Below are 11,158 nucleotides of genomic sequence, written 5' to 3' on the forward strand. Positions count from 1 at the left end.
ATTGCTGTCATCACTGTCTTGTCAATGGTTGATGAGTTCTTATTCACCTAACGATGAAACAGATGGCCCTTTGAGGGTAATTAGGTCCCATTTGCTTTGGGAAGTTGTTGGGGTGTCTTAGGTTCACATATATTTTGGGGACATCACTGGATCTTAAACGCTTTCAGGAGTCATTGAATCCCACACTTAGGGGAATAGGACTGATATACTTTAGGGAATTGTTTTCATTCACTTTGGGGTCATTGTGCTTTATAGACTTGGGGAGTCACTGGGTCCCATATACTTTGACGAGTGTAGGCTTATAAACTTTGGGAGGTTTTTTTTGTTTTCATGTATTTTGGGATCACTTTGTGGGAGTTCGTTTTTAAACATATTGGATGATCTTTGGGTTGTATGTACTTCATGAGAATTTGTTACATGTGTATTTTGGGGGTTCATTTGTTTTCCCACATTTTCAGAGGTCACTGGGTCTTGTGTACTTAAAGGGTAATTCAATCATATGGCTTCTATTTTTCACTGGGTATTCCAACCGAGATTACTGGGCACCTGTTGGGCACATGTTAGGAGTTCTGCCAAGTGCCAGGATCATGGCAGTAACAGGGTAATATCCTGTCTTCTGGGGCTGATACTCAGGTAGAAGAGATAGCTACTTAAACCAGAGTTACACTTTAGTGTGGTGAGTGTTTTGTGGACTTTAGAGAATGCTTACTACACCAAGTCCTGAGGTTGTAACACAAGGCTGGAGTTGGTGTGTCAGCAAACATGATAAAGGCCTAGATGTAATGAGTGCTTGCTACCTTGAAGAGGCAGAAAACAGTTCTAGCTGATGTAGGGAACTGGTGGGAGAGTCAGGGGAGGGGGGCAATGAATATCAGGGAAGTTCAGAGAATCAACCTTGGTATCCTGTTCTAGAAACCAGCAGAGGATGGAGCTTGGAGGAAGGTGCCAGTACCAGCAACAGTCGAGGGCCATGCCCCATGGAGAGTGCCCAGGACTGTGGCTAACATGGGCAACAAAGGGAGGAAGAGAAACAGATAGGACTAAGTACCCTCTGGGACGTGCTGCTGCTATTGATAGGGCAAGACCTGTGATGTTGACTCTTTCCTCTCACACCGGCTGACCATGGTCCTGGGACGACTGTCTAATTCCTGTGTGTCAGGATCCACCTGTAAGGGTGAGGGTGACAGTAACAGGATCTCACAGTGTCACTGCACTACACAGGTTATATATGTTGATCCATGTAAGCATCAGGTCAGCACCTAACTCATGTCATAGCCCCAGTCAGCTCTAGGGACACAGAGGAACACAGCAAGACAGAATCAGAAAACAGCCTTGGCTTTGGACAGTTTAATTTTACTTAAATGACACAAAGCTCCATTTGAACACATTATCTGGGGCATGGATGTTAATGTTAGTGTGATGATTAAGGGCACTGGCTGCTCGTCCTGAGCATACCGGTTCAATTCTCAGGACCCATAAGAGGCTTACAACCACCTGTAACTCCAGGCTTAGATGCTCTAATACCCCATTCTGGCATCCTCCAACCCTAGGCACACATGCAGCACACACATGTGCATGTGTGCATGCACACGAGAGCTCACACAGACACAGAGAGAAGGGGGGAGAGGGAGAGGGAAAGGGAGAGAGAGGAAGAGAGAGAGGCAAAACAACCGTACACTAAAGCAAAACTGAAAACAAAAAACCATGTTATCTTTACTCTTGTCAATAGAAGAACTGATCAAAGGAAGGCTGCTACAGAAACCCAGTGTCATCATTAAGCAAAACCTTGGACTTGTAGCCATTAGAACCACAAGTGAAATAAAGGACTTTGCTTTATAAATTTCTCTCTCTTGTCTTCTCTTGTAGCAACAGAAAATAACCAACTTGGTTCCTATTGAGACTGTGAAATTCATCCTTTCCCTTTTGCCACTAACTTTTCTGTTTTTTTCTAAAACTGTATTTTTAAAAAGATTTATTTACTTATGAGCACTCTATTTGCATGTACACCTAATTGACAGAAGATCCCATTACAGATGGTTGTGAGCCACCATGTGGTTGCTGGGAATTTAACTCAGGACCTCTGGAAGAGCAGCCAGTGCTCCTAACCACTGAGCCATTGCTCCAGCCCTCAAACTGTGTTATTCTTCAAAAAATTGAGTTTTAGTTTTATGTATGCACAGCCTCCCTAAGCTACCCACACCTGCTCTTGCAGCTGATGATCTATCTAATGGGCCACACTGTTATCATTCAGAGGCCACTGTATGGTTTAGTATTTTCCAAATCTTCAAGGCACTGGTTAATAATATACATTTAGCTTATGGTTTGAAAGCCTATGCTCTGTAATCTGGAACTTGAGCATCATTGCATTCCAAGTTTCTCCTCCTCCTCCTCCTCCTCCTCTTTCTCCTCCTCCTCCTCCTCCTCCTCCTCCTCCTCCTCCTCCTCCTCCACCATGCATCATCAAGTGGGGACAAGGAGGAGGGAAGCTTGAAGAACCCCTCTGCTGAGCCCACCTCCAGACACTTGCCACTCACTACTCCTGGAAAACTTTGGAATCTCATTCGCCTTGATCTTCACATTTGCCTTTATTCAGGGCACGCATAACCCTGTGACCTCTTAGCTCTTTGACCCAACGACCTTTTTCTCTGCTTGGCCTTGGCTTCCTGTTCTCACGGTGCTGGCCATGATGTCTAAAGCACATTATCTCTTGAATGGCTCCACCTCCACCCTCAGACTCAGACATCCTCCTCACTGACACATAGCCTGTCCCTGAAACTCGCTCAGATCTGTCACAGTCACCCTTCCTCCCTCTCAGCCATTTCCACTCCCCCTCCCATCCACTCTTCCCCATTGATGGGTCCTACCCCATGACTTGTCCTGATGTGCAGGTTGGATCCTGTGGCCTATGATGTGTGTGAACCTCGCACACAGCCCAAGCTCCACATTCTTGCTACACCTGGCAAGCTTGAAATCCAAATGATCCCAACACACTCTCCATCTTGTCATGTACCAGACTGCTGAGGAACGGCCCAGCCAGCCAGTCAGTCATGATGACAACCAGAGATGACTGGAAGTACTCCAGCACCAGCCTCCTAGGGTCCAACACACTGCTGATAATCTCCCCACTCTTCTCTAGTCTACCTACTCTCCAGCCCTTTCCCAAAGCTCTTAAAGCATCTATGTAATTCTTCAGATATTTTACCTACCCCTGTTGCCTTGACTTCATATGTCATAAAAAATAAAAATGCCAGTGGGTGGTGGTGGTGCATGCCTTTAATCCCAGCACTCAGGAGGCAGAAGCAGGCAGATCTTTGAGAGTTCAAGGCCAGCCTGGTTTATAGAGAGAATTCAATGACAAGGCTATATGGCTACATGGAGAAACCCTGTCTCAAAACACACACACACACACACACACACACACACACACAAGGAAAGAGAAGAGCAAAGAAATGCCAGCCAGGACTTGTCTGTTCCTCCTCAAAAATCAGGCTTGTGCTTATTAGAGTGGGAAGTAGCCTCTGTCATCTTAATGACAGCAACAGCTAGATGACAATAAAAAGAACCATCCTTCCAGCCTTAGTCCTGTGACTATTACCCTGTCAAATTGCCGTTCCTCATAATACAGCTTACCAAATGAATTGTCTGATCACCTTTTCACTGTCTAAACCATTCATATCGTACTCCAAGATTGATTCTATTCATGTCATCAGTGGCTTGGGAACGGCATGCTTACAATGGGATCGTGGCGTTTGGCCCCTTGCCTGGCTTTTCACACAGGTGCTGGGGACTGAACTGCGGTCCTTAAGCTTGTATGGTCAGCACATTCTCAGCTAAGCTATTTCCTCAGCCCCTCAGTGGTTGTTTCAGTGCATTAAGCTGTCTCAGTTGTCCTGATGTTTATATTTAAAATATGAATATATCTCAAGTGTTTAGAATGTAAAAGGGCACAGAGTGCAAGCAAAAGTGAGATATGTCCAGCGGTGGCTCACTACCCAGGCCCAGTGCCACTGACGTCGAATAAGTTATTTAACTGCCTGGTGTCATCTGTATACTGAAAACTGATAACACCAAACTGAACATGTTATCATGAAGGTAAAATGAGTTTGGATCTCTAAAGTCCCTAACCCAAAACCTGGTAACAATTCCTAAATAATAAAAATTCTCATAATTCATATTGTGGTTTAATAATATTTCCTGTTGTGGCTCAATCCCCTGAGAGTTCTGATTCCTAAAGCCCTCTCTCCCACCCCATTGATACCCTTTTCCTGTCTCTCAAACATGCTTGTGGTGAACGTCACCGTCCATACATGTCTACAACAGGTAGGACAGAGCTTCCTTGCTAGACACCATGTGGAAATTTGGAGACAACCATCCGTAGGCCAATATTTAAAAGTCTGCATGAGCATTCCTTCTTATCCAAAGCACCACTGAGGTGGTTGTTCGCAGAACAGTGATCCTTGAGAACTGTGCTCTAGAAGGCTGATGGAATAGCAGCAGCGTGGAGCCGAGAGACGGCTCAGCTGGTACAGGCACGTGCTAATCGAGCCTGGTGGGCACAGTCTCTGAACTCACGGTGGAAAGAGAGAACTGACTCCTGAAAGCCGGGCTCTCACCTCCATTCGGTATCAATGTAAATGAAAAGTTAATGTAAAAAGACAGAGATTGAAGAAAGACACGGGATGTCTACCCGTGACCTCTGCATCATCAGAAAAGGAAAGACAAACAAACAAAAGCACACAAACAGCAGTCTGGCCCAGTTGTGCAGTGCTGAGAGTCCCCATGTCACTTTCTGGTTATCGGATGCTGGTTTTGAGTTGTACTGTTCAGCCAATCCCCACAGCCCGTTCTTTTATGTACAGAAAAACTGTACCAAGTCAAAGTGCAGAACAACAGACAACAGCCTTGGGCCTTTCACTTTTAAAGAGTTTCCAAGCACCCAGCCCTTTTCCTAAAGGGCTCTTTTCCCTTTTATGGATGAGCACCTGGCTCCAAGACAGTGTAAACAGAACTTCCTGCGGCAGGGACGGGCTGGCTCCTGCAAGAGCCCAGGGATCCTTTGGGAAAAGTTGATAGGAACTGTGAGCTGTGTGTGACCTGCAGCTCAGGAGCCGGCTGAGCCAAGAGGGAGGAAAGCACATTTAACAGCCCCTTTGTGTGCACTCTGGTCCCAGAAGCACTTCTGGGAAAGTAAGTCTGAGGCCGTACACACAGTTCTTGCAAAGAATGGCAGGGAAGCTGGCCTGGCGAGCGAGCGCCAGGCCCGGATTAGGCGCCTGAATCCTGGACGGGAGTAATCGGAGGAATTCAGAGATGTCTGGGAGTTCCCACAGTTCAGAGATCCTGAGCTTCAAGGCATGGAGCTCTAATAACTAGGAGCAGGACCTCTGTGGAGCTTTGTGGACAAGCAGTAGCCTAGCAAGGTCAGGTCCGAGTCCCAGGAGCAGTAGCCTAGCACGGTCCCGTCCGAGTCCCAGGGTTGAACAAAGACACAAGGAAACCCAATAGGCTCTGAGCAACTTAAATGGAGTTCAACAGTACATGATTTTCAGATTGCTTAGTGCTTGCTACGGGCCTGGAAGTTAAAACGCCTTCCTCTTTCTTGTTCTTTCATGGTTCCCCATACTTTTAAATGACAACGGTAAAAGCATTCATCCTATGGCTGGCATAACGGTTTAGATTCACTCCGATACATTTGATCTTCTGTGCTAGTGTGCTCCATAGTCTCACTGACAGCAACAGAAAAGAAGAAAGGAAAACTGTACGTAAGTGTGTAAACCTCATGAAAAGCACGGGCTCTACTACCAAGCTTCATCCTCAGCTACATAAATGTCGTTTTGATGGTAACTAACATGCCCTGAGAAACTAACATGTATCTGTACCAAGCAATGAGTTTATCTAATAGCCTTCATCAGTTAAACCAGCTGAGAGACAGCGAGATGGCTCAGTGGCTAGAGACACTTGTCACGCGCTCGCACACACACACACACACACACAGCAAAATAATAATAAAAGAAAATGAACGGTTTGAACACAAACCAAGAAGTTGTGATTGTTAATTTAATACACAGTATGTATACATGCTACTATATTATAGTATAAATATATCAGGTATAAACAAGAGCAAAATTTCAAGTGCAACATAATTTAATTTATCTGAATTTCCTAGATTTTTATTTCTCTTGTTCTGACAGTGCTGCAGACTGAATTAGGGCCTTTGGCACCCTGAGCATGCTTTCAATCACTGACCCTACTTTTAGCCCAGAAGCTTTTATATGTTCTTTTGTATGACAGTATACCGTCTGCTGCTGGAGTGTGGCACCAAGGGCTGCAGTCCCATATGCATTCTCTTTACAGGTGGTTCTTGTTTTCATTTTGAAGATGAGCAAATGAATGGATGCAGAGAGGTAGCCTTTGGCTCGAGTGACTGGGCCAGTCCTGTGTGCAGTGTGGTAGGTGTAATGTTGCCTTTGGCCTCATGACCTTGCTGGCTTCCGTAGCTTTTCCAGGAGCACTTAGAAGAAGCTACTAGCATGCTGCTGTGTTGCTATTTCTGCTTCTGCTAGTATTGGATTTGGGAATTTTAAACGTGTGTCTAGGAAGGAAGGAGAAGAAGATGATAGAGGGACACTGCAGTGGTCCCTCTAAATATCTAATTATTAATATTAGATATAATAATATTCTAAATACATGGTCAAAGTGCAGTACATATTTCTATTAAAATGCCTATATGAAATCCAGTACTATATACAATGAGAATGTGCCAAAAGGGTATGTCCCAAAGTATTCTAGACTTGTCTACCACCTGAGGTCTTCAGAAAATTTGAATAAAATCTGTAGCTTTATTTTCTAGCCAAACATAAGAGCCTCAGAATGAATTCAGATTTGTTCTTTCCTTCTTAAGCTAGAGATGAAGCCCATCTATTGAGCTTGCTACTGTTAAAAATAAACATGGACTTACACATAAAATTAAAAAAAAATCTTCCATTTAGAATTATAAACTCAGGTTTAACAAAACACTATAAATCATTGTGAAAAGAAAAATTTAAATTTCTAAATAAATGAAAAGGCACTGTTGATAAATTGGGAGTTCTAGCAGTGTTATGTTGAGACAGTCTAATTCATCTACAGCTTCTGGGACATTTCTACCCAAATCCCAAGTATCCTAATGTTCACTGAAGAAACATGGACAAAGACAGTGTGGTATATTTACATCCATAAGAAACATGACTGACCTGTTGCACTTAGTTATGGTTGCTTGTATGAGGATGATTTGAGAGTTGTTAATTGGAACCCAGGCCATTTATTAGTGGCAACAGAAAGGAAAACCCTTTCCTTTCTCCAGTACTTCTTAACTGCCTGTCCAAAGACTCCCAGTGAGAATGGAACCTCCTTAGGCCTCCTCTATACGTGATGAAACAATGGCGGGTTCTGTCTTGTGGATCTTGTGTGGGTAGCCACGACTTCAGAAAGTTCACGCGAGCAATGATGACCATCTCACGGCCAGACGACAGGGTTTCAGAGCAGTCCTCCCTGGTGGCTTGCCTTTGCATTCTTTCTCTGTGTTCTCCCCAATGTTCCCTAAGCTTTGGGGAAAATGTGCAAAGCAGACATCTCATGTAGGGTCAACCACTCCACAGTAAATCATTCTTCTCATTTTGATCAATCGTGAGCCATATTTTCTACTGCCCACTGTAAAAAGAAGTTTCTTTGACAAAGACTTGAATGCGAAGACCTGAGGAGCCCAGAAATCCAAAATCCCCTGGAACTTGAGCTATAGGCAGCTGTGAGATGAGAGTTGGGAAGGAACTTTTCAAAAGCAGCAAGTGTTCTTAGCTCTTGAGCCACCTCTTCAGACCCAGATTTATTACTTTAAATGAACAAGTAAGAAGCCATTTTAAAACATTCTGCTTCAATCTCTAATGTAATTAATAAGAATTGTTGTGACACACATAAGCAAAATATTTGACAGTCTCAGTCATTTTTAGGGTACAGGGAACTCTGAAGACCTTGACTCCCCGGGGCGTCACACCAACCTCATTCTTTCCGTAACACACGTGCCTTGGACCTGAAAGCTGTCTGCGATGACCTACAGATTCAGATCTCAAAGTCCTCCTTGCATTTACACTCCTTATCTTCTTTGGCCACCCTTAAGCCTTTGACATTGTTGTCCCGCTGCCTTCCTGAAAACCTTTCTCCCTTTGATGTGAGGACAGTAAACCCTCCGTATCTCTTCCGACTTTCATGTCTTTCCTATCTTCTGCCTGCCCCTTGCCCTGACAGGGCTCCAACCTAGGTTTTCTTCTCTTTTACCTTACACATGTCCCCTGGGCCTTCAAGTCTTTGACTCTAGCTATGACCAATGCACAATGATTTCCAAGCGTGGCATTGTTTTGTAGGCTGTATGCCATCATTTCCCAATGCAGATGGATGCCCCCAGCAAGAATCCCGACAGGAAAGTGCCCAACACAACACATGAACTCTCCTTACCTAAATTCACTCTTTGAGTTACATGGGTGTTTTGTTCAGTGATATTGCTATGCATTTATTTGGAAACTTGAGACAACAACTTTTGAAAACAAGCTCGTGCAGTTATCTTTGGTGCCTCTTTTCCCACTGTCCCTCCTGCCACCACGCAGTGGACCTCTGAAACCAGGCATAGCCCCAGACACAGCTTGGCTTGGTTCCTACCTTTTCCTTCTCTTGTGTATCCTCACCTCATCCTTATCCTGCTAATCAACTCACCTCCAGTTTTCCTCCTAATTGCTTACCAGAGTTTCCATTCAAGTCCACACTATTGTCGTTGCCCTTTGAGCATTTATATCTCTTTCAGTCCCCCTTGTGACCTGCAGGAAAATAGCCACTCTGCTAACCAGCTGCAGTTGTTTGGGATGCTTTGGTTGACTGGATTTTCATGCTGTATCTCCTACCATCCCTACTTTCACTGTTTCTCAGACACACCTTTGACTCTGCCTTCACCAGGTGGTTTGGAATGCCTGTTCCCCTACTGTCAGAGGAGGCACCCTTACTGCACCTTGTTTGTTCCAAATCTCTTGTTAAAGGTCAGCTCCTTTCTGAGGCCTCCGCCCTCTCGGCACAATGCTATTTGCCATCCTTCCCTGCCTCCAAACTCCAGAATCAGTTCACATCAGCCTTTATCATATCTCACTGTACTGTGGGCACTTGTTTGCCTGTCTAATTCTCTTCTGGACTCTGAGCATTGGGCTATCTGCTCAGTGACTATCCCTGGCCACACCCTCTGATAGGCATGCGATTTGATTAGTTGGGTCTGGGGGGGGAGGGCTCCTTCACTTTCTAAGTCAGCTGTTAATCTTCATCTCCCTCCATTTCAGACATAAAGGATGATAGCCCTATCACGAAGTACAAAGATCATCAAAGAAAGATGCTAGTGATGCAGCTGAAATGACGTTTCCTTCTCACAGACAGCAGATGGCTGTTCCTTAGCCTCCCGTCATTTGCTTTCTTTCGTATATTAACAGCGCGAACCAAGATTTAGAGGGGGAGAAAAGAGACTCTGGATGAAGGGTTCATGGGGAATAAGGGGAAATCAGACAAGAGAATGGGGAAGAAAGTACCACAGATGTGGGGGAGATGTGCAGAAACAGGACCAAAGAATGGTTCTGAGGAACAAGAGGGGACCCAAGCAGTGTGAAGTTCCAAATTCTTTTCAGAATTCAAAGCTCAAGCAGGCTCCCTGACATTGTCTCTAAAGTGTGTGTGCCCATTACACATGTCCAACTATGTCTTTCCAGGAAAGAGCTTGGAGGTCAAAAGGCCTGGGCTCCACATTAGAAGAGGAAGATGTCTTTGGGGTACAGTCACTATATTAGGAAGATGTCCAGTTGATAATCCAATTGTGATGAAGACCCTCCAATAATGTCAGGGTTGGTTGCAAATGTTGATAAGATATCTATAGACCTCACTGTAATAGTAGGTTTGCTTCACGTGGGATATTTGTATGGATTTTAATAATTAACAAACTCCCACTCATGTCAAAGATCAGAAAGAATTCCTTTTCAAGGAAAACACAAAAGATGGAAGTCTGCTGGATGTGGTGGCTTGTGCTTGGGACCTGATCGCCACACACACAGGTATGTGTGTGCTGATGTGAACACATCCACACACCCACACACACCCGTACACAATGTACATGCGCGCGCGCGCGCACACACACACACACACACACACACACACACACACTAAATGTGAAAAGAATTACGCTTAAAGATTTTCAGCAGAATGCAACTTCAAAACCTATGTTTATTGTGATAGCTTTTTCCAAAAATGGAAGCTTGTTTTGAGTAAAATTGATAAGGCTGTTTTTGAATACACTTAAAAGCAAGATATGCATTGTTATTGCACCTCTCTGTAACCCACATATAATCGTTTTAAAGTCAAAAGAAGACAGAAAATCTGTGTATTTTGCAGAGACATAAACTGTAATAACCCCCAATTCAACATCCTCTCCCATCTGTTGCTAAGGATATTGAAAATCCTGTTGTTCATTTAGATCTGTTCAAGTCTGGATTGTTGCTTTCTCTCTAGCTTTCTAGTTCTTAAATATCAAGCTATCCTTGGAGCATTTGAAACCAAAACATTTCTGTCACCCAAGTAAGATTTTGTCAACTCTGTACAACATTTCATCAGCAGAGAGATGGGTTTGTGGGCAGATGCATTTCTGACAAATGCAGTGCTTGGTTTAGCATTATTCCCTGCCACCTGCTTTAATACTTTGTCTAAATCTCTCAGATCTTGTGCCATGAAATTATCAAGTCTGGATGTAGAGAAAGTATCTGGACTGGCTCCTGTATGTAGCCCAGGACATCTACAAGGCCAAAGAGATATCTTCAGCTCATCGAGAGAGGAATACAGGTGGACCTCAGTTTCCTGACTCCAGCTGTCTGTCACATATGCCCCATCCCTTCTCTGTACTTCAGGCCAAACCATACATGATTTTAGAAAAGTAATGTTGGTTGCTATGGCGGAAGGAACGACTCAATAATACTCTTTATAAAATATGTACTTACAATTAATGAAAGGAAAAAGGCACCTGGGCAAGGATGAGGCATTCTCACACAGACACAATTCCATGTCACACTGAAGAGCAAACGTCAGACTCATACTGCTTGGCTTCTTCTTC

Source organism: Apodemus sylvaticus, chromosome 3 (genome assembly GCF_947179515.1).
Source record: "Apodemus sylvaticus chromosome 3, mApoSyl1.1, whole genome shotgun sequence".
Lineage (NCBI taxonomy): Eukaryota > Metazoa > Chordata > Mammalia > Rodentia > Muridae > Apodemus > Apodemus sylvaticus.